Source organism: Pipistrellus hanaki, assembly GCF_964339955.1.
Source record: "Pipistrellus hanaki genome assembly, chromosome: 15".
NCBI classification, from domain to species: domain Eukaryota; kingdom Metazoa; phylum Chordata; class Mammalia; order Chiroptera; family Vespertilionidae; genus Pipistrellus; species Pipistrellus hanaki.
This window is the reverse complement of record NC_140517.1, coordinates 30,303,585-30,326,251: the sequence shown is the minus strand read 5'-3', so window position 1 is coordinate 30,326,251 and position 22,667 is coordinate 30,303,585. Positions and strand designations below refer to the sequence as shown.

The following is a 22,667-nucleotide window of genomic DNA, read 5'->3' as shown; positions in this document are numbered from 1 at the left end:
GAAATATTCCCTCCTCATTTATTTTCTGGAAAAGATTTTGTAGAGATGATGGTATTTGTTTGGTATAATTTACCAATAAAATCATCTAGTTCTGGAAAGTTTTTAGTTACAGAATCAATTTCTTTAATAGATATAAAATTATTATTCAGATAATCTCTTCATTGTTCATCAGTTTTTGGACTTAAGAAAAGGTTCAATTCTTATCTAAGTTGTAAAATTTATGTGTGAAGAGTTGTTTGTCATGGTCCTTTGTTTTTCCTTTAATGTCTCAGGGTTCTGAAGTGATAGTCTCTCCATTTTAAATATTGGTCATATGTGTCTTTCCTCTTGTTTTGTCAGTCTTATGAGATGTTTATTAATTTAATTGGTCTTTTCAAAAACACAAGTTTTGGCTTCATTAATTTTCTTTATTGTTTTTCCCCTTTCAATTTTATCTCTTATTTATTCTCTTTGCTTTGGGTTTGTTTTGCTCTTATGTTGCTAGTTACATAAGTTATAAGCTTAGATTGCTAATTGGAGACATTTCTTTTTCTAAATAAAATTTATTGGGGTAACATTTGTTAATAACTATGTGAGTTTCACGTATACAATTATATAATACATTATTTGTATATTGCATTTTGTGCTCACCAGCCAAAAGTCTACTCTCCTTCCATCACAATATATTTTACCCTCTTTGCTCCCTTCATTCTCCACCACCTGTCTTTCATTCTGATAACCACCATACTGTTATCTATATCTTTGAGTTTGTTTTGCTTATTTGTAGTTTCTTTCTGTTTTATTTCATACCTATGAATGAAATGATATGATTCTTACCCTTTTCTATCTGACTTATTTTACTTAGCATGATACTCTCAAGATCCACACTTGTTGCTGCAAATGGCAGTATTTCCCCCTTTCTTATGACTGAGTAGTAGTCCATGGTCATTGAAGGACAGACACAGACCTTCAGCTGTTTCCTTGTCTTGGCTACCATGAGCAATGCTGCAACGAACATAGGGGTACATATATCTTTATAAATGCACATTTTTAAATTTTTTTGGATAGATACCAAGAAGAGGGATGGCTGGATCATAAGGTGGCTTTATTCTTAATTTTTTGAGGAAATTCCATACTGTTTTCCGTAGTGGCTGTACCAGTTTACATTCCCATCAACAGTGTGTGAGAGTTCCTTTTTTTTTTCTTTCATTTTTAAATTAAGGTATTATATGTATCTTACCATCGCCCCCAAGGGTTCCTTTTTCTCCACATCCTCTCCAATACTTGTTACTTCTCATCTTGTTGATAATAGCCATTCTAACAGGTGTAAGTTGGTATCTCATTGTGGTTTTGATTTGCATTTTTCTAATTGCTAGGGCCATGGTCTAACTGCGGCTCACGAGCCACACTCTTTGGCCCCTTGAGTGTGGCTCTTCCACAAAATACCATGGCCTGGGCGAGTCCATTTTGAAAAGTGGGTTTGAAGAAGTTGAAGTTTAAAAAATTGGGCTCTGAGGGAGAATCCAAGATGGCTGCTCGGGTAGACACCTAGCCGCAGCAGCACACAACAATTTCAATGGAATACAACTAAAATGTAGAGTGGACATCGCCCAGAGCTACAGGTAGTTGACTGACTGAAAATTCTACAACAAGAAGGAAAGAGAAAACCAGAAGGAAAATCAGAGGAGCTGAAAAAAAAAAAAGCCTAAGGTACGGAGACATGCTGCGCGCTCGCACGCACTCGCGCGGAGAGGTCGCAGCCGGAGAGGAGAAGAGGGCTGGGTGCTGCCTGGCGTTCCCTAGCAGGAAGGAAATAAAAACCCCAGCCTGGGCTGAACACCCGAACCGGCAGCACTGAGCCCCAAGTTATGGGCCAGACCCTGGGGACACAGGCTCCGGCAGGGGGAGACGGGGCTGTGAGGCGGAATCCCAGGCGAGCAGCGAAAAGCAGGCCCCCGGAGTCGTGCGCACATTGCACGCAGAGGACTGAATGTTAACTCTGATGCTGGATTACCCTAGCCAGAAGGAACAGGGCCTCCGGCGGCTCTGAGCCTCAGTCCGGACTCCTCTGAACCTCAGTTCTGGGCCAATCCCTGGGGACCCAGGCTCAAGTAGAGGGAGACAGGGCTGTGAGGTGGAGTCCTGGGAGAGCGGCGAAAGGCCGAGCAGGGGAGATGGGGCTGTGAGGCGGAATCCTAGGGGAGTGGCGAAAAGCGGAGCCCCCAGAGTCGCGCGCACTGCACGCAGAGGACAGTCTGTTGACTCTGATCCTAGACTCCCCTAGCGGGAAAGAGGAAAAAAAGCTCCAGACTGGAGGAATGCGACAGGGAGCAGGAGCCCCTGCTGGACACCGGCCAGCCGGGCACCGGCAGGAAGCCGGGCGACGGGGCCCCCAGGGGGGGGGTGCCCCTGAGCCTTCGACCTCTGAGTGCAGGCAACGGAGCCAAGGCCTTGGGCTGCTTACTGGGCGTCGCCAACCCCGGCAACAGGCTGGAGCAGTGCGGGAGCCCACGGAGAACAAAGGGGTGCCACAGGCCAACCTGCTGAGCTCCCAGGACAAGGAGGAAGAAACCAAAGAAGTTCTCAATGTGAAGAAATCAAGTGAGAGCAAAAGATAGTAAAATTACTTAAGAAAGAATACAAAGAAGATCTTGAAAAATCAAAGACTAAGTCAGAACTCAACTCACCAGCCAACATTGCAACATGTGCATTTAAAAAAAAAAAAAAAGAAAGAAAAAAAAAGGACAGAATGTTGGAACAGCGGCGGCCAGGCCTAGAGTGCCCAGGCACAAGGCAGTGGCAACTGGGCCCGGAGCAGCATCGGCCAGGCCCCAGAGCAGCAGCAGCCAGAACCAGAGCAACAACAGCCAGCACTGGAGCAGCCAGACCTGGGGCAGTGGCAGCCAGGCCTGAGGCGGAGGCAGCCAAGCCCAGGATGGCCAGTCCAGGAACACCCAGACCCGGAGTGGCCGGGCCCAGAGAAGCCAGGCCCAGAGCAGCCGGGTTGGGAGCAGCCAGGCCCAGAACAGCAGTAGCCAAGCCCGGAGCATCCAGGCTGGGAGTGGCCAGGCTCGGAGCGGCCGGGCCCGGGGCAGCCGGGCCCAGAGCAGCCGGGTCGGGTGCGGCCAGGCCCGGAGCAGCAGCTGCCAGGCTGGGAGCGGCCAGGCCCGGAACAGCTCGCTCCTCGCCTGCCCCTGCCCCACGGCTGCCTCTCAGACATGGCTGGAAACTTTTGTGGGAACTTGAAGGTCTGCTGAATCAAGTGATGAAGGCTTAGATCTGGATGGGTTGAGTTAGTATAGCGCTGGGGTGTTGATCTGTGAGTGCCTTGGGTGGGGCCTGGATGAGGCTGGTTGACCTATTTGGAAATGTCTTTTGTGTGAAATGTTTCATTGGGCATGTGGAGGTATTATTGATATGAGAAAATGCTAAGTAACTGATTTACTATCTGAAAAGGGATTTACTATTAGGGAAAGGGAGGGAGGAAAAGACTGACCATAAACTGCACCTATGGATGAGGACAATGGGGGATGGAGAGGGGGCGGAGGGTGGGGTGGGAACCTGGTGGAGGGGGGAAGAAATGAGGAACCTTTTTAATAATATGAACAATAAAGATTGATTTAAAAAAAAATTGGGCTCTCAAAAGAAATTTCAATCATTGTACTGTTGATATTTGGCTCTGTTGACTAATGAGTTTGGTGACCACTGAACTAGGGAAGTTGAACTTCTTTTCATATATCTGTTGGCTATTTTTATGTCTTTTTGGGAGACATGTCTGTTCAGATCCATTTCTTTCTTTTTTCTTTTTTTTTTATATATATATTTTATTGATTTTCCACAGAGAGGAAGGGAGAGGAATAGAGAGCTAGAAATGTTGATGAGAGAGAAATATTGACCAGGAATGTGCCCGCAACCAATGTACATGCCCTTGACCGGAATCGAACCTGGGACCTTTCAGTCTGCAGACCGACGCTCTATCCATTAAACCAAACCGGTTTCGGCTCTATCCATTTCTTAATTGGAGTGTTTGTTTTGTTGTTGAGTTGTATGAGTTCTTTACATGTTTAGAATAATAGCCCTTTATTGAATTACTTACAAATATCTTCTCCCATTTAGTTAGCTGCCTTTTTGTTTTGTTGATGGTTTCTTTTGCTGTAAAGAATCTTTTTATTTATTTATTTTTAAAATATTTTATTGATTACAGAGAGAAAGGGAGAAGAAGAAAGAGATAGAACACAATGATGAGAGAGAATCATTGAATGGCTGCCTCCTGCATACCCCCACTGGGGATTGAGCCTGCTACCTGGGCATGTGCTCTGATCAGAAATCGAACCATGACCTCCTGGTTCATAGGTCTGACACTCAAACCTTGAGCCATGCTATCCAGGCTTGCTGTGCAGACGCTTTTTAGTTTGATATTAGAGGTCCAGTGCATGAAGTTCCTGCACTGCGGGGGAGAGTCCCTCAGCTCAGCCTGCCCCCTCTCACAGTCTGGGAGCCCTCAAAGGATGTCCTACTGACAACTTAGGCCTGCTCCCCCTGTGAGGGAGGTGACAGGGCTAATAAGGGGAAAACACCACCGGATCACTCCACTGCTGCTGCCACTGCTGGCTGCCACAGCTGTCAAAGTGTTTTTATGAACACAGACTCCAGTCCCTTCACCACAAAAAAATGTCTGTGTCTGCTCCAGGCATGTTCCAGCCGTGCTGCGGCAGCTTGGGCATGCCTCCCACACACCAGCTCCTGCCTGCATGTGCCTCCTTCAGGAGTGGCTTCTGCCTCCAAGGCAGCATGACATTAGCACTGGGCAGGCCTGTATGCACCTCTGCTGGGGGTGGAAGTCCCTGCCCACCAGCTCCTGTGCACACGCAGCCTGTTGACCAGTCGTGACTGTGATATCATTAGGAACATATTACCCTCTCTCTCTCTCTCTCTCTCTCTATATATATATATATAGATAGATAGATAGATAGATAGATAGATAGATATAGATAGATAGATATAGATATAGATGTAGATATATGTCAGTGGTGGTTGAGAACCGCTGCTGTAGAGCCTAAAACCATTGGAAAACACAGGTATTTACATTACGATTCATAGCAGTAGCAAATTAAAGTTATGAAGTAGCAATGAAAATAATTTTATGGTTGGGGGTCACCACAACATGAGGAACTGTATTAAAGGTTTGCGGCATTAGAAAGGTTGAGAACTACTGATATAGATAGTCCTATTTATTTATTTTTATTTATTTATTTATGTATGTATTTAATATGTTTTTATTGATTTCAGAGAGGAAGGGAGAGGGAGAGAAATATGGAAACATCAAGGATGAGAGAGAATCATTAATTGGCTGCTTCTTGCATGCCTCTTACTGGGGATCAAGCTCAAAACCCAGGCATGTGCCCTTGATTGGAATTGAACCCAGGACCCTTTAGTCTGCAGGCTGACACTCTATCCACTGACCCAAACAAGCTAGGGCTAGTCCCATTTATTTATTTTTACTTTTACTTCCCTTGACTTTGGGGTCAAATTTGTAAAATTTTCTCTAAGACCAAGGTCCACAAGTTTAGTGCCTATGTTTTTTTCTATGTATTTTGTTTCAGATCTCATATTTAAGTTTTTAATCCATTTTAAATTAATTTTTGAGTATTTTCTCAAAAGTTTCATTCTTTTCCATGTGACTATCCAAGTTTCCTAACACCATTATTGAAGGGGCTTTCATTTCTCCGTTGTATGTTCTTAGCTTCATTGTTGGAAATTAGTTGCTCATACATGTGGGTTTATTTCTGGGGACTTGATTAAAATTTTTTTAAAAATTGCTTTTAGAGAGAAAGGGAAAGAGAGGGAGAGAGATAGAAATGTCAATGATCAGAGAGAATAACTGATCTGCTGCATCCTGCATACCCCACATTGGGGATCCACACCATAACTTGGGCATATACCCTGACCGGGAATCGAACTATGAACTCCTGGTTCATAGATTGATGCTCAACCACTGAGCCATGCCTGCTGGACTGGGGACTCAGTTTTGCCCCTTTGTTCTGTGTAGCTTGTTATCTGTCAATATTATACTGCTTTGATTATTGTACTTTTGTTTTTGTTTAATTTTTTTAAAAAATTGATTTTAGAGAGTAAGGGAGAGGGAGAGAGAGAAAAACATCAATAATGGGAGAGAATCAGTGTTCAGCTGCCTCCTGCACACCCACACTGGGGATTGAGCCCACAAACTGGGCCTGTGCCAGTCTTCAGTCCCGTAGCCTACCTGTCCAGACAGCTTGATCCCACAGTTTGGGGATGGCAGCCCTGCCTCTGGGCTCTGGCTGCAGCTTCTGTTCTCATCAAGGAGGGCCAGAATATCTCCCTCCAGCAACCCTTGCAGGTCTTCTCAACCCATAGGCTACGTATCTTCTGTCACACCGATCTTCATCTCTCCTTGCCCCCATTGCATACAGGAACTCCATCTCCTGTTCCTCAAGAGTCCTGACATCTCCCTAACCCAGTCCCCAGCCCTGAACCCAGCCACTCCTTCCTGCTGCCTTCACCAACACTGCAGCAAAGCACTCCTACCCTGAGGTCATCAGAGGCCCTCACTCAACCTTGGGTGGGACTCCAAGATATTTCTCTCTCTAATCCTGACTTAACTCTGTTAGGAGGTGTGCAGGAGGCAGTGTCTAGGCCCCCAGGGACATCGGAAAGCCTCCTATGAGATAGTAATACTCTAGCGGACCCTGGAGATGGCCTTCATCCCTCTTCACCTCACCCACACCATGAGAGGCAGTCTGCTCTTCCTGCTCCACGTGTGCAGCTGCCCCAACCCAGGGAGGAATGCACCCCAACTTTTATACCCATCAAATGAGGGGACACCTCCCAGGGCAGGACTGGCAGGTAGACTTCACCCATATGCCCCCCAACAAGAAAACCAAATATCTGCTTACCATGGTAGACACTCTGACAGGGTGGGCAGAGACCTTCCTTACCTGCAAGGAAACTGCTGAGGTTGTGGCTGAGACCTTGATAACACACATAATCTCTGGAATCTCCTGGAAACTGCACATACCCTAAACCCACATTCATCGGGTAAGATCCAGAAGAGCAACGGCTTCCTTAAAGACCATCTAACTAAACTCTCTTTAGAAATTCGCAGCTCCTGGCCGGATCTTCTGCCCATGGTCCTGATTGGAATCCAGGTTACACCAAGGAACCCCACCTTTTTACCTCCCAAGAATCTTACCCCACAGGTTGTATTTCAGCTCCAGGCCCAGAAAAACAGCAAAACCAGACAAGTGATGCTGTGATAGTCTCAGGACCAGCCTTTACCTCCCAAGTGACTCAACAGGATTGCTCTTGAGACCTTCACCAACCAGTCCCTTTGGGAAATTAGGCTGCTGCACTCCTCGTCCAGCCTCCCGTCATTAGGACAACTGGTTCTATTTCTTTAAGTTTTCTCTTTACCTACTCCTTTTCTCATGTGTTGTGTCACTAGTATTTTGCAGAACAGATTGCAGGCATTCACCAACCAGAAAGCGGGAGAGAACCTAGCATCAGAATCCTTGAGACTCTGGGTAGACGCCCCTAACTAGGCCCCCTCAGCTGGAAGCAGCTACGGAAAATGGACCTCCAGCCCCTGCCCCTGCCCAGACTCTCAATTTTTAAAATATAATATATCAAAGAGTCTGGAATGTGAGATCCTCTCTCTCCCCAACTGGTGGGCGGAGTTATGATATTACTGGCATCTGCCACAGAGACATCCCCAAGACATTGAACCACCAATCAGTGCATGCCGAAGTGTCCTGGAGCCCACCTCTTTCTGATCCTCCCTAGGTCCAACCCTTTCCGGTTCCTCCCCTCAAAAGGCTCCCCTACCCCTCCATGTGCTGCTGTTCTCCCCTTTTTTTTAAAAAAAAATAAATCTTTATTGTTCATATTATTACAAATGTTCCTCTCCCCCCACCCCCTTATTGCTCCCCTCCACCAGGTTCCCACCCTCTGCCCTTTCCCCATCCCCCATTGTCCTCATCCATAGGTGCACAGTTTTTGATCAGTCTCTTCCCGCACCCCCCACTCCCCTTCTCCCTGAGAATCGTCAGTCCACTCCCCTTCCATACCTCTGATTCTATTATATTCACCAGTTAATTTTGTTCATTAGATTTTTTAATTCCCTTGGTTTGTAGATTTGCTTGTTGATAGTTACATATTTGCAGTTCATAATTTTTATCTTTTTTAAAAAAATATATATTTTATCGATTTTTTACAGAGAGGAAGGGAGAGAGATAGAGAGTCAGAAACATCGATGAGAGAGAGTCATCGATCAGCTGCCTCTTGCACACCCCCCACTGGGGATGTGCCCACAACCAAGGTACATGCCCTTGACCGGAATCGAACCCGGGACCCTTCAGTCCCCAAGCCGATGCTCTATCCATTGAGCCAAATCGGATTCAGCATAATTTTTATCTTTATCTTCCTCTTCCTAAAGAACCCCCTTCAGCAATTTATATAATTCTGGTTTGGCGGTGATGAACTCCTTTAGCTTTTTTTTTATTTGCAAAGCTATCACTGGCCTTCGATTCTGAATGATAGCTTTTCTGGGTAGAGGATTTTTGTCTGTAGGTTCTTGCTATTCATCACCTTGAATATTTCTTGACATTCCCGTCTGGCTTGCATGGTTTCTGTTGAGAAATCAGCTGACAATCGTATAAGTGCTCCTTTATAGGTAACTACCCTGTTTCCCCGAAAATAAGACAGTGTCTTATATTAATTTTTTCTCCCAAAGTTGCGCTAGGTCTTATTTTCGGGGAAACACGGTACTTGCTTTTCTCTTGCTGCTTTTAATATTCTCTCTCTGTCTTTTGCTCTTGGAATTTTAATTATGATGTGTCTTGGTGTGGTCCTCTTTGGATTCCTTTTGTTTGGGGATCTGTGTTCTTCCTGGACTTGTAAGTCTATTTTTTTCACCAGGTGGGCGAGATTTTCTATTACTATTTCTTCCAATAGGCTTTCAGTATCTTGCTCTCTCTCTTCTTCTGGGACCCCCATAATTCTGATGTTGGTTCGCTTGAAGTTGTCCAGAGGTTTCTTACATTATTTTCAATTTTCTGGATTCTCTTGTCTTCTTGCTTCTGTGGAGGAGTGTCTTCTGGCTCTTTATGTTCCAAATCTTTGACTTGATTCTTGCGACCTTCCATTCTGTTTTTAGGACTCTGTATAATATTTTTTTTATTTCAGATAATGTATTCTTTATTTCTAGTTGATCCCTTTTCATATCCTCATAGGTCTCATTTATTTTATTGGCCTCTTTAAAGAAATTCTTTTTTTTTTTTTTTTTTTTTTTTTTTTAGCTATTTGCTCTATTTTATTTTATTTATTTATTTATTTATTTTTTAAATCAATCTTTATTGTTCATATTATTACAAAAGTTCTTCATTTCTTCCCCCCTCCACCAGGTTCCCACCCAACCCTTCGCCCCCTCCCCATCCCCCATTGTCCTTATCCATAGGTGCAGTTTATGTTCAGTCTCTTCCTCCCTCCCTTTCCCCGATAGTAAATCCCTTTTCAGATAGTAAATCAGTTACTTAGCATTTTCTCATATCAATAATACCTCCACATGCCCAATGATACACTTCACACAAAAGACATTTCCAAATAGGTCAACCAGCCTCATCCAGGCCCCACCCAAGGCACTCACAGATCAACACCCCAGCGCTATACTAACTCAACACATCCAGATCTAAGCCTTCATCACTTGATTCAGCAGACCCTCAAGTTCCCACAAAAGTTTCCAGCCATGTCTGAGAGGCAGCCGTGGGCAGGGATAGGCGAGGAGCGAGCTGTTCCGGGCCTGGCTGTTCCGGGCCTGGCCTCTGTTGCTCTGGTTCGTTCCACAACCAGCTGCTCCAGGTCTGGTCACTGCCGCTCCAGACCTAGTTGCTCTGGACTTGGCTGCTGCTGCTCCGGGCCTGGCCGCACCCGACCCGGCAGCTCCGGGCCTGGCCGCTCCCAGCCTGGCAGCTGCTGCTCCAGGCCTGGCTGCACCCGACCCGGCTGCTCTGGGCCCGGCTGCCCTGGGCCCGGCCGCTCCGAGCCTGGCCACTCCCAGCCTGGATGCTCCGGGCTTGGCTACTGCTGTTCTGGGCCTGGCTGCTCCCAACCCGGCTGCTCTGGGCCTGGCTTCTCTGGGCTCGGCCACTCCGGGTCTGGGTGTTCCTGGACTGGCCATCCTGGGCTTGGCTGCCTCCGCCTCAGGCCTGGCTGCCACTGCCCCAGGTCTGGCTGCTCCAGTGCTGGCTGTTGTTGCTCTGGTTCTGGCTGCTGCTGCTCTGGGGCCTGGCCGTTGCTGCTCTGGGCCCAGTTGCCACTGCCTTGTGCCTGGGCACTCTAGGCCTGGCCGCCGCTGTTCCAACATTCTGCCCCTTTTTTTTTTTTTTTAAATGCACATATGTTGCAATGTTGGCTGGTGAGTTGAGTTCTGACTTAGTCTTTGATTTTTCAAGAACTTCTTTGTATTCTTTCTTGAGTAATTTTACTATCTTTTGCTCTCACTTGATTTCTTCACATTGAGAACTTCTTTGGTTTCTTCCTCCTTGTCCTGGGAGCTCAGCAGGTTGGCCTGTGGCACCCCTTTGTTCTCCGTGGGCTCCTGCGCTGCTCCAGCCTGTTGCCGGGATCGGCACCGCCCAGGAAGCAGCCCAAGGCCTTGGCTCCGTTGCCTGCGCTCAGAGGTCGAAGGCTCACGGGCACATCCCCCCCCTGGGAGCCCCGTCGCCTGGCTCCCTGCTGGCGCCCAGCTGGCCGGTGTCCGGCAGGGGCTTCTGCTCCCTGTCGCTTTCCTCCAGTCTGGAGCTTTTTCTTCTCCTTCCCGCTAGGGGAGTCTAGGATCAGAGTCAACAGACTTCTGCGCGCAGTGTGCGCGACTCTGGGGGCTCCGCTTTTCGCCACTCCCCTGGGATTCCGCCTCACAGACCCGTCTCCCCCTGCCCGAGCCTGGGACCCCAGGTTCTGGTCCAGTACTGGGGTTCAGAGCAGTCGAAACTGGGGTCCAACACAGCCGGGGCTCCCATTTCCTTCCCTCCAGGGCAATCCCGCATCAGAGTCAACATTCCTTCCCTTGCAAGCAATGTGCACGACTCCGGGGGCTCGGCCTTTCGCCGCTCTCCCAGGACTCCACCTCACAGCCCTGTCTCCCTCTACTTGAGCCTGGGTCCCCAGGGATTGGCCCAGAACTGGGGTTCAGAGCAGTCCGGACTGAGGCTCAGAGCTGCCAGAGGCCCTGTTCCTTCTGGCTAGGGTAATCCAGCATCAGAGTTAACATTCAGTCCTCTGCGCGCAATGTGCGCGCGACTCCGGGGGCCCTGCTTTTCGCTGCTCGCCTGGGATTCTGCCTCACAGCCCCATCTCCCCCTGCTGGAGCCTGGGTCCCCAGGGTCTGGCCCATAACTGGAGCTCAGCACTGCTGGTTTGGGGGTTCAGCCCATGCTGGGGGTTTTATTTCCTTCTTGCTAGGGAACGCCAGGCAGCACCCAGCCTTCTCCTCCTCTCCGGCTGCGACCTCTCCGCGCGCATGTGCCTGCGAGCGTGCAGCATGTCTCCTTTCCTTAGGCTTTTTTTCAGCTCCTCTGATTTTCCTTCTGGTTTTCTCTTTCCTTCTTGTTGTACAATTTTCAGTCAGTCGACTACCTGTAGCTCTACCTGTCCACTCTACATTTTAGTTGTATTCCATTGAAATTGTTGTGTGCTGCTGCGGTTAGGTGTCTACCCAAGCAGCCATCTTCTAAAGAAATTCTTGAAAAACCTTATAACTGTAGTTTTGAACTCAATGTCCATTCTTTTACTTTCCTTCATTTTCTTCCTTTGTGTCCTGCCTCTTCTCTGCATTTTAGCTGCTTCCCTGATTTAATGGATTAGTTTTGTGTGCTAGGTGTCCTGGTAGAGGCCAGTAGCACAGCCTTCCCAGTTATCTAGGTGGACAGTATTGGTGCATCCCTTGTGGATTGTGTGTGCAGTCTTGTTGTTAAGCCTTGCTCGTTGTGGGTATCACTGGGAAGCGTTGATCTCCAAGCCAATTGGCTGTGAGGATCAGCAGTGTCTCAGCTAGGAGGGCTTCTGTGCTCAACTTGGATGGAGCGGAGTCTCGGGTGGTGCAGACAAGCTTTGGTTCCCCGTCAGTGCCACAAGATTGGTTGTAGGCGTGTGGACGTCTGGGGTAAAGGCTGTTCTTGAGTTTTGTTTGCTCGCTGACAGCCAGTTTTTTCCCCAGCTCAGAGTTGTCTCTCAGTGCAGTTGGGAGTTTTTTTTTTTCCTCCTGAGCGAGAAAGCTAGCCACTGGAAGGGCTTCTGTGTTCCGCTTGGATGGGACGGAGTGTCGGGGTGGTGCAGACAAGCTTTGGTTTCCCATCAGCCCCTCCCTAAGAGGGTCTGGTTCCTGAGTCCCTCAGTAATGGCTGCTGGCTTCACACACCTCCGAGAGAGCTTTGCCCACTGCCTGACAGTCCGGCCTCTACTTGACTGGGGCTGTCTATCAGAGCAATAGGGTGGTTCTGTTTTCTTTCCGAAACAAGAAAGCAAGCCTGTGCTGCTTTTCTCTTTCCATCTGTGAAGTCAGCCAGGTTGGGTCCCTTCTTTCTCCTCTCCTCTCCTTTAATTCTGATTTCTCTGCCTCTGTAATGAGTCCTGCTCATTACTGGGGAATAAACTTCCCTTTAATATGTCTTGGTGGTCTTTGACTCATTTCCTGTGCCTCAAACCTTACAGAAACACTTAGAAAATAGTGATTCAAATTTCTAAATATCACCCCACATTGACAATTCTTATGTCTATTTTACAAACGAATCAGGCTCAAGAAAATTATCTTGTTCAAGGATGTACAGTTTTTAAATGTTAAAAATGAGATGTAAACCTACAATCTGTCTGACTTCTGTTAACATAAAGAAAACATTGAAATCTGTAAAGAATTTTTGTGAGTTTATTTGAGCCAAACATATGCCAGGAAGCAGAACCTCCACGAGTTGAGATAATGCTCCAGAGAATGGCAGGTTACATCTATATTTATACATTGCCATCAAAGGAGCGACATAGATGGGTTACATGAAATTCACTGGTGATAGATTAAGGAGGTGGGATAAAGCAAAGCTGGGAAACCCCTGGGATTGGATAAAAATGGTGAAATGATGGACACATACTTAGGGGGGTGCAGAAACAATTAACATGATAATAAAGGAATTTGTGGTTTCTGTCCTAGTGCCTACCACATCGGGTTGTGCCCCAGGGGGTCCAGAAAAAGGGAAGTTACCAGTTACCCAGGCATTTCAAGGATATGTTATCATAGATGCAAAAAGACAGTTAAGGTAAAGGTTGACCTTGTCAGTGAAGATACTGGCCCTGATGTAACTGCCCATCATAACTGCGTTTAAAGTTTAATTTCAGACCCCATCCTTTGTGGTGACTTTAGGTCTCTGAGTTTGCAAGACCACCAGGCAGGCCTCCCCTGAGCCTGTCAGGTCAACATGTGGCCCCTTTTGTCCACACTTCTCTATCCCTGAGCTTCACCATTAGGGCATTCTGATTATCACATGGTCTGGTAAACAGGTAGCCCTAGCGAAACACAGACACTGACTCAGAAACATAGACACATGAAAAGCTGGGACATTCCCTTCAATTTTATTGGTTTAATTTTTTTTTTCTGAAAGAGCAGCCCAGTATCAAGGAGCTAAGAGCATAAAGGGCATGAAATTGAGGACCCCCAAGATGAAAGAAGTCAGCTCTGGAGGCCACGCGGACGTAGTAGTATGGTTTTCCTGAGCTAGTGCATTGCTTGGAGGTTGAGTTCCTTGGCTGGTGGCTTTCCAGGTTAGGGATGTCTCAGTTGTTGGTTTCTTGCATGGTGGCTGATTTGGCTTGTTAGTGCCTTGGGGGCAGGTCCTGTTGGGGGTGGACCCGAAGGACACTGGGCCTGGTCTTCATACATACAGAACAAGGAAATAAAGGAGGCTTAAACCGATGACTATGGCAAATACATCCAGCCAACCAGTTCGTCCTGAGTTGATGTAAGCTTCTTCCCATTTGCTTTTCTGGTTAGCCTTCGTGGTCTGTAGGGATGGGAGCTTTAGATGTGGGTTTCTGGATTCAGCTTTGTGAAACCATTGGGAAATGGCTGGAGACATGCTGCCATTGAGGGAAAACCCCAACCCAGGTCCCAGGAAGGAAGCATATGCAAGGGGCAGTTAGAGGACAGGATGGGCCATAGCTTAGGCATTATTTTACCTTGTGACTGAAGTACATAGCTAGACATCCCAGGGGAAAGAAACAAATTATGGCCAGGAAGGTCAGACATAAGTAATTCGGGGCATAAAATGCTATTTCTTCAGCTGTTTGTGTAGGCTTTGGCAGCTTTTGATCCTCCCCATGTGGGACAGTTGCGGCGCCTTTGGCGCCTGCAGCAGCTGGGGCGGCTGGGGCATCTGCGGCATCACCCGTGTGTTTCGGATGGTGCATGATCTTTCCACCCAGACAAAGAAAGACCCCAAATGTCTTGAAATCACAGAGCCACTCCCCCTAGACCTCCCCCTGCTCTGGCCAGAATCCCAAGACCCAAACCGTCACAATCTGGTTCTTCACAAAGGGAGAAACCAGCACCTAAAATCCTGATTGGCTGTCCCTATAGGGGGTGTGGTCTTGGGGTTCTAAGCTCCTCCCAGACTCAAAGGATAAAGCCAGGCTCCACCTTCTAGCCGAACATTGACTCCACCCATAGGAATTGGTTGGAAGTCATAGGTTGGGTCCTGCCTCCTTCTTCTCCTTGAGACCCCCTAGCTGCAGATGGGGTGGGAAGCTAGCTCCTAGAACTGCGGGAGAGAGACAGTAAACAAGCCCAGTAAGAAAACTAGATTTGCCCAAACCAGTTTGGCTCAGTGGATAGAGCGTTGGCCTGCAGACTGAAAAGTCCAAGGTTTGATTCCTGTCAGGGGCATGTACCTTGGTTGCTGCAGCTGATCGATGTTTCTAACTCTCTATCCCTCTCTCCGTCTCTCTTCCTTTCTGTAAAAAGTCAATAAAATATATATATTTAAAAAAAAAGAAAACTAGATTTACAAACAGAGAGAAGGAAAATGAATTTTGCCAGATTATGAAATACTACTTTAAAAGTATTCTTTAGTCTGTACTGCCAGAAAGAACAGAGAAAGGTAAAAAAGGGGAAGGTCTTTCTTAAAGTAGAATGCCATCTAATAAATGTGGATGGAATGGTGCATACGGGTGCCGCATGTGGTAGGCAGAATTCTAAGATAGCCCTAAGATTTCTTCTCCCTGCTATACATACCTTCTCCCAGTTATTCTAATTTAAGTACTATCAATAATTTATGTGTTGCAATGAAGGGATTTTGGAGATATAGGTGTTAGGGGCAGAAATAGAATATTGAAAAGTACTTACTAGTTATAAGAAATAAAATAAATGGTTTTATGTTCTGTTTACTGTGATTGTTTTATACTGATTAAGGAAAGCCTCCCATTCTAACCTGTCTGGGAGTTGTATGTCCCCAGGACCTGGGAGTCAACCTTGGACTTGGGAGTCCACCTTGGAATGTGGTCTATCCCAAAGCATGGAAATATTAACAACCTTGTTGCTCAAACAATGGAGCTACCCCACCTCAGAGTCCACCTTGCCTACTTCCCAGGCCTGTGATTTCTGCTTCCCCATGTAATCTTTGTTCTACCCAGTATAAGCTACTGGCTTGTGGGGGCTGCAGAGCAGATTTTTGTGGGTGACCTGTTCTCCCATACTGTGGCAGTATTAGAATAAATGCTCATATATAATTCAACCATGTCTCTGCTTAATTGGCTCAAGTAGTGACAGGCAGCCTGGACCCATTGTTTGTCTGGTTTCATAGGTAAGGTTTGTGAGAATAAACAACTAATCTGTCAAAAGAAGGAAGTTTTAAGCAGCCACCATGTTTACTCACATGACTTGGCAGCCACCATTTTGAAACAAGCAAAGGTCAACTCCTCCCTGTCCTTGAATTAGCCAATCATGCAAGAATGTGAACCTAAGCTTTGGCCAATCAAGAGTGAGGGACAGATGGTGTATGTCAGAGATAAAACCCAAGCAGATTGTTTGGGTGTGTGTGCTGCCAGACCTTGTGTTGGCTGCACACCCTCCTGCAGGAGTAAAGATGTTTACCTCGCTGTCTGGTTCCTGAGTGTCCTTTGTGTTCTACCAGGACCCCTGGGGATTGGGAGCTTGCCTTATTTCTAATAGGTTCTCAATCAGTTAATTTTAAGAATGGGAGAATATCCCTTTAGGCCAGTGATTCTCAACCTTTCTAATGGCGTGACCCTTTAATGCAGTTCTTTATGTTGTGGTGAACTCCAACCATAAAATTATTTTTGTTGTTACTTCATAACTGTAATTTTGCTACTGTTAATGAATCGTAATGTAAATATCTGTGTTTTCACTGAGGCCCCAGCACTAGGGCTACCAGGTGTGACACGGGACTTTAATCTCTTCATCCATGAGAACAATGGGGTAGCCCTAGGAGTTCTAAACCAGGAATCTGGGCCTTGGCAAAGACTAGTAGCCTATCTCTCTAAGCAGATTGACCCAGTTGCCTCTGGGCGACCCCTGTGCCTCAAGGCCCTTGCAGTCATGGCATTATTAGTCAAGGAAGAGGATAAGCTTACCTTAGAACAAAACTTAAATGTAAAAGTACCTCATGCTGTTTTTACCCTGATGGAAGCAAGTAGGCAGCACTGGCTGACTCATGCTCGAATGACTCAGTATCAAGGGCTGTTTTATGAGAAATCTGAGGGTATGATTAGAAGCAGTGAGAACACTTAATCCTGCCACCTTTCTACCCATTGCTGAGGGGGCTCCTGAGCATGATGGCCTGGAAAGTCCTAGAGGAGGTTTATTCCAGCTGACCAGACCTAAGGGATAGGCTCCTGCAAAACTCAGATGGCAGCAGCTTCTTAGGTGAAGGAAAAAGATAAGCCGGATATGCAGTGGTATCAAACTTTGAGACAACTGAAGCACAGGCCCTGCCTGAAGGATGGTCAGTAAAGCGGGCAGAACTTGAGGCCCTAGTAAGAGCCCTGAAATTCAGTAAGAATAAGCATGCCAATATCTACACTGACTCACTTATGCCTTTGCTACCCTGCATGTCCATGGGGCCATATATAAGGAAAGGGAGCTCTTGACAGCAGGAGGAAAAGGAATAAAAAATCAGAATGAGATTATAAAGTTACTAGAAACAGTCTGTGAGCCTAAGGAAATATCCTTCATCCATTGCAAAGGTCAGCAGAAGGGGAAAGACTCTCAGTATCAGAAGGAAACTAGGATGCTGACGCCACAGCCAAGCTGGCTTATAAAGAACAAATAGCATTAGCATGAATCATGTTGGCACCCAAATTACCTGAACCTCCAAAATACACTCCCCAGGAAGAGGAATGGGCCCAGAAAGAAGGGAGCAAGAGAACAATGGAAGACTGATGGATACTCCCAAATCATAGGGTTCATGTCCCAGAACAGTTAGCCCATAAGGTAGTCCTCCAGCAGCATGAACTCAACTCATTTAGGAAAGGCTGCCCTAGAAGCTTTGTTAGGCAGGTACTAACTAATTTCCCATCTACCCTTCTTGTGTGTCTCAGTCTCTCAGCGTTGCCTCCTCTGTGCTCAGAACAATGCTAAACTGGGTCCTGTGGAACTGATAGTTCAGCCCTGTGGGCAAGCTCCTTTTGAGGACTTAGAAGTAGATTTTACAGAAATAGGGCGTAGCAGAGGAAGTAAATACCTGCTAGTCTTTGTTTGCACCTTTTCAAATTGGGTTGTGGCATATCCCACTCACACTGAAAAGGTGAGAGAAGTCACTAAGGCGTTGCTGAAGGACATAAATCCAAGGTATGGAATGCCTCTGATCATAGGGTCTGATAATGGCCCAGCCTTTGTAGCAGAAATAGTACAATAGGTAGCCAAGGCTTTAGGAATTAAATGGAATCTACATAAAGCTTACAGGCCTTAGAGTTCAGGGAAAGTAGAGAGCATGAGCTGGACTCTAAAGCAGACTATGGCTAAGCTATGCCAAGAGACAACCTTATCCTAGACAGATATCTTGCCTCTTGTAGTTCTGTGGGTATGCTGTGCCCCAGGGGCCAGGGTAGGTTTCTTTCTCTTTGAAATTCTATTTGGTAGACCCCCTCCCTTAATTCGGCCAAAGGGATATTTGGGAGAAATAGGGAACTTAGAAATCCAGAAACAACTACAAGGACTTGGAAAAACTATCTTTGAGGTCCACAGATGGGTTATTGACCAGCTACCCATCTTTCTAGGAACACCCATACATCCTTATAAACCTGGAGACCAGGTTTGGGTAAAGGATTGGAAAAAGGAGCCCCTCAAGGCTACCTGGAAGGGACCCTATCCAGTCATATTAACTACCCCCACAGCTTTTAAGGTTGCAGGACTAAACACCTGGATCCACTACTCCTGGGTGAAGGCAGCCCACCAGCCGAGTGACATCCAGTCTGAGTGGAAGGTGACCTCTGACCAGAGCACCCCTACAGATTACCGTCAAGAAGACAGCAGACCTGGCTGAACAACCTGCTTCAAGGAATTTAGATAACACCCTGCTGAATTCTCCCTAACACTAATATTTCTTTCTTATCTCTTCCTAACTTTACATTCTCTCATATTTCTGGATAATCACTGATTTTATCTAATAATTCTTATTTTGTCTTTTTTTTTTAAGGGTGTTTTTTAAAAATTATTTTATGTACAAAGAGATAGCATTCTGTCATAAGGTAGATGTCTTGAATGACCCATTCACAGAAGTTCACTTAGTCCAACTGAATGAAACCTATGTCCTTCGCATACTGAAGAAACACTGGCGGCACATGTTGAGGTTGTACTTCCAGATCAGACCTTGGCAGTTGGAGCAGATGCGGCAAGAACGAGAACCCTGGCCGAATTTCCTCCGATGGCTCCAGTAGAGTTGCTGGTGACCCATCTTGCTCACTTTGTAGCAACGAGGCAAAAGGTTATTTTGTCTCTTTATGAGTGCCAGCAGAATCTGAGACTAGTACCAGGAAGGTAACTCATCTGCTCTTGCTGGGGCACAGAAGCACCATAAAATTACTGCTCCCCACACAGCAAGGAAACAAAATCCTTATCGTAAATTGTTGGATTAGACCTTGTTATGCCATCCTTTGCTCCTTGCTTAGAAATTTGCTATCCAAATATGCTAGACTGGGTGGTCCACGAGAAAACCTAGTCAAGCCAGATTTTTGTTAGCTATACTTATCAGCCTGCAGCATGTTACGACTCTACTACCAAATGCACGTGGGGTGGGGGAGGGGAATTGTATTGGATGGAAAAAAAAAAAAATAGGGCCTGTCATGGTCAATGTATAACTAACTGATGTTGCTCCTATTTGTTTCAGCAGTATGCAGGCAGTATGCAGCACCAACATCCAACAGGTCACCTCCCAGATGAACTATGCAACTCTACCGCCAAGGCTGAAAACACCACCTACTCCTGGTGCCCCCCTGCAGGAACATTCTACGTGTCTGGGACCACTGCTTACACCTGCCTGCCTGAAACCAGAAGAACTCCCTACAAACCCCTCTGAGAGGATGAAGCAAATGCTAACCCCTTGGTCATCATCCCTTTCCAGCAGGAAATAGCTAAGAGTTGTCATTACCCTGTTCACCATAACATCCCATGGTCATTGTTCCACAAGGCTGAAAGAAGCTTGTGGGACAAGGAGTGTGGGGGAAAGAGTTGTTATCCCTGGCCCCAGGACAAATCATCGGATATGGCCTGGGGGCCCCCCAACACCTGGGGGCCTTTCTACAAGCCCATGAAAGGGGGCGGAACTATATCTGCAAGACAAAGACCCCAGAAGGTTATAAAAAGTGAAGCCCTCTGCATATTTCTTCACTCTGATTTTGAAATTATTCTTGGTGTCCACTAGAGTTAGTAAACAGGGTCCCTCCCTTTCTCTAGGAAGTGTACTTAGTATTTCTTTGGTTTTCTGCAACAGGGAGGCTGAGCCACTAAGCCCTATAGGACACCTAGCACACAAAGCCACGCTATCAACACAGGGAAGCAGCCAAAATGTAGAGACAAAGAAATAGGTCACAAATGACAGAAATGGAGGAAAGCAAACTACTGGATATAGAGTTCAAAACCACGGTTATAAAGTTATTCAAGAATCTTCTAGAAACCTCCAAGAAATTTAGTGAGACCCTCAAGGATATGAAAAAGGACCAACTAGAAATTAAGCATACACTGCCTGAAATAAAGAACAATATACAGAGATCCAACAGCAGACTAGAGGATCCCAAGAATCAAGTCAAATGTTTGAAATATGAAGAAGCAAAAAACACCCAACCAGAAAAACAAACAAACAAAAGAATCCAAAAATATGAAGATAGTATAAGGAGCCCCTGGGACAACTTCAAGCATATCAACATCTGAATTATGGGGGTGCCAGAAGAAGAGAGAGAGAGCAAGATATTGAAAACCTATTTGAAGAAATAATGATAGAACACTTCCCCTACCTGGTGAAAGAAATAGACTTACAAGTCCAGGAAGCACAGAGAACCCCAAACAAAAGAAATTCAGCCAAAACTGGTTTGGCTCAGCAGTAGAGCATCAGCCTGTGGACTGAAAGGTCCTGGGTTTGATTCTGGTCAGGGGCATGTACGTTGGTTGCGGGCACATCCCCGGTAGGGGGTGTGCAAGAGGCAGCTGGTCGATGACTCTCTCTCATCGATATTTCTAGCTCTCTATCTCTCTCCCTTCCTCTCTGTAAAAAACCAATAAAATATATTTAAAAAAAAGAAAAGAAAAATTCAAAGAGTACCACACCAAGACACATCATAATTAAAATGCCAAGAGAGAAAGACAGAAAATCTTAAAAGCAGCAAGAGAAAAACAGTTACCTAGAAGGGAGTACCCATATGATTGTCAGCTGATTTTTCAACTGAAACTCTGCAGGCCAGAAGAGAGTGTCAAGAAATATTCAAAGTGATGAGCAAGAACCTACAACCAAGATTACACTATCCAGATAAGCTATAATTTAGAATTGAAGGTCAGATAAAGAGCTTCACAGAAAGCTAAAGGAGTTCCTTACTGCCAAACCAGTATTATATGAAATGCTGAAGGGTATTCTTTAAGAATAGGAAGAAGAAGAAAAAGGTAGGAGAAACCAAGATGGCGGCATAGGGTAGACACCCGAATGCAGCCTACCACAACAAATTTGAATTTAGAACTGAAAAACAGGGGAGGCATTGCCCTGAAGCGCTGGACGGCTAGCTGAGAGGAGGCTCTGCCATCTGGGAAGGAGAGAGAAGGCACGCTGAACCTCAGGAACAGTGAAGGTACGGAGAACTGTGTGCGCGAAAAGGCGCTGGTTTACTTCCGGCGCGGAGAGGAAGGGCCGGGCTGAGTTCGCTACTGGCTTACTCCTGGCGCGCGGAGAGGGCAGACAGCTAACCCACGGCTGGCTTTCTTGTTCGAGAGGAAAACAGAATCACCCTATTGCTCTGATAGACGGCCCCAGACAGGGAGAGGCCAGACTGTCAGGCAGCGGACAGAGATCTCTTGGAGGTGTGTGAAGCCAGAGGCCATTACTGCGGGACTTGGGGAGGAGCCGAAGGGAAAACAAAGTTTGTCTGCACCAACCGGAGACTCCGCCCATCTGTGGCTGAGCACAGAAGCTCTCCCAGAGGCTGGCTTTGTCTAAAGAGGGACTGGCCAGAATCCAAAGCTTGTCTGCGTCTTTACCAAAGAGGTGCGGGTGCCTGCAACCAATCTTCTGAAACTCTCCACGAACAGGACTTTTCTAAGGCAAGACTGACAGGGAACCAAAGATTGTCTGCACTACCCCGAGACCCCGCCGTATCCAAGCGGAGTACAGAAGCCCTCCTAGCTGAGACACTGCTGATCCTCACAGCCAATTGGCTTGGAGATCAACGCTTCCCAGTGATACCAACAATAAGCAAGGCTTAACAACAAGACTGCACACACAGCCCACAAAGGGCTACACCAAGACTGTCCACCGCAGGTAACTGGGAAGGCTGTGCTACTGGGCTCTACCAGAATACCTAGCACACAAAAGGGATATTTTCTCTTCTTCAGATATTCATCAAATCAGGGAAACAAATAAAATGCAGACAAAAAGAAGGACACAAAGGAAGGAGATGGAGGAAAAGAAAAGATTGGACATTGAGTTCAAAACTACAGTTATAAGGTTATTCAACAATATCCAAAAAAGGCCGATAAAATAAATGAGACCTATGAGGATATGAAAAGGGATCAACTAGAAATAAGAAGGGATCAACTAGAAATGAATAAAACATTGTCTGAAATAAAAAATATTATACAAAGTCCTAAAAACAGACTGGAAGATCGCAAGAATCAAGACAAAGATTTAGAACACAAAGAGCCAGAGGACACTCCTCTGCAGAAGGGAGAAGATAAGAGAATCCAGAAAGTTGAAGATAGTGTAAGAAACCTCTGGGACAATTTCAAGTGAACCACTATCAGAATTATGGGGATTCCAGAAGAAGAGAGAGAGCAAGATACCGAAAGAATACTAGAAGAAATAGTGACAGAAAACTTCCCCCATCTGGGGGAAGAAATAGACTTACAAGTCCAGGAAGCACACAGAACCCCAAACAAAAGGAATCCAAGGAGGACCACA

General features: G+C 46.2%; 1 pseudogene across 1 annotated transcript; it reads right to left on the bottom strand.

Annotated features, from left to right (window-relative positions):
- Positions 1-18,795: 18,795 nt before the first annotated feature.
- LOC311633109 (small ribosomal subunit protein uS14-like) lies at positions 18,796-19,164 on the bottom strand (annotated as a pseudogene). The gene has a single exon. The product of its transcript is annotated as a small ribosomal subunit protein uS14-like (transcript).
- Positions 19,165-22,667: the final 3,503 nt, after the last annotated feature.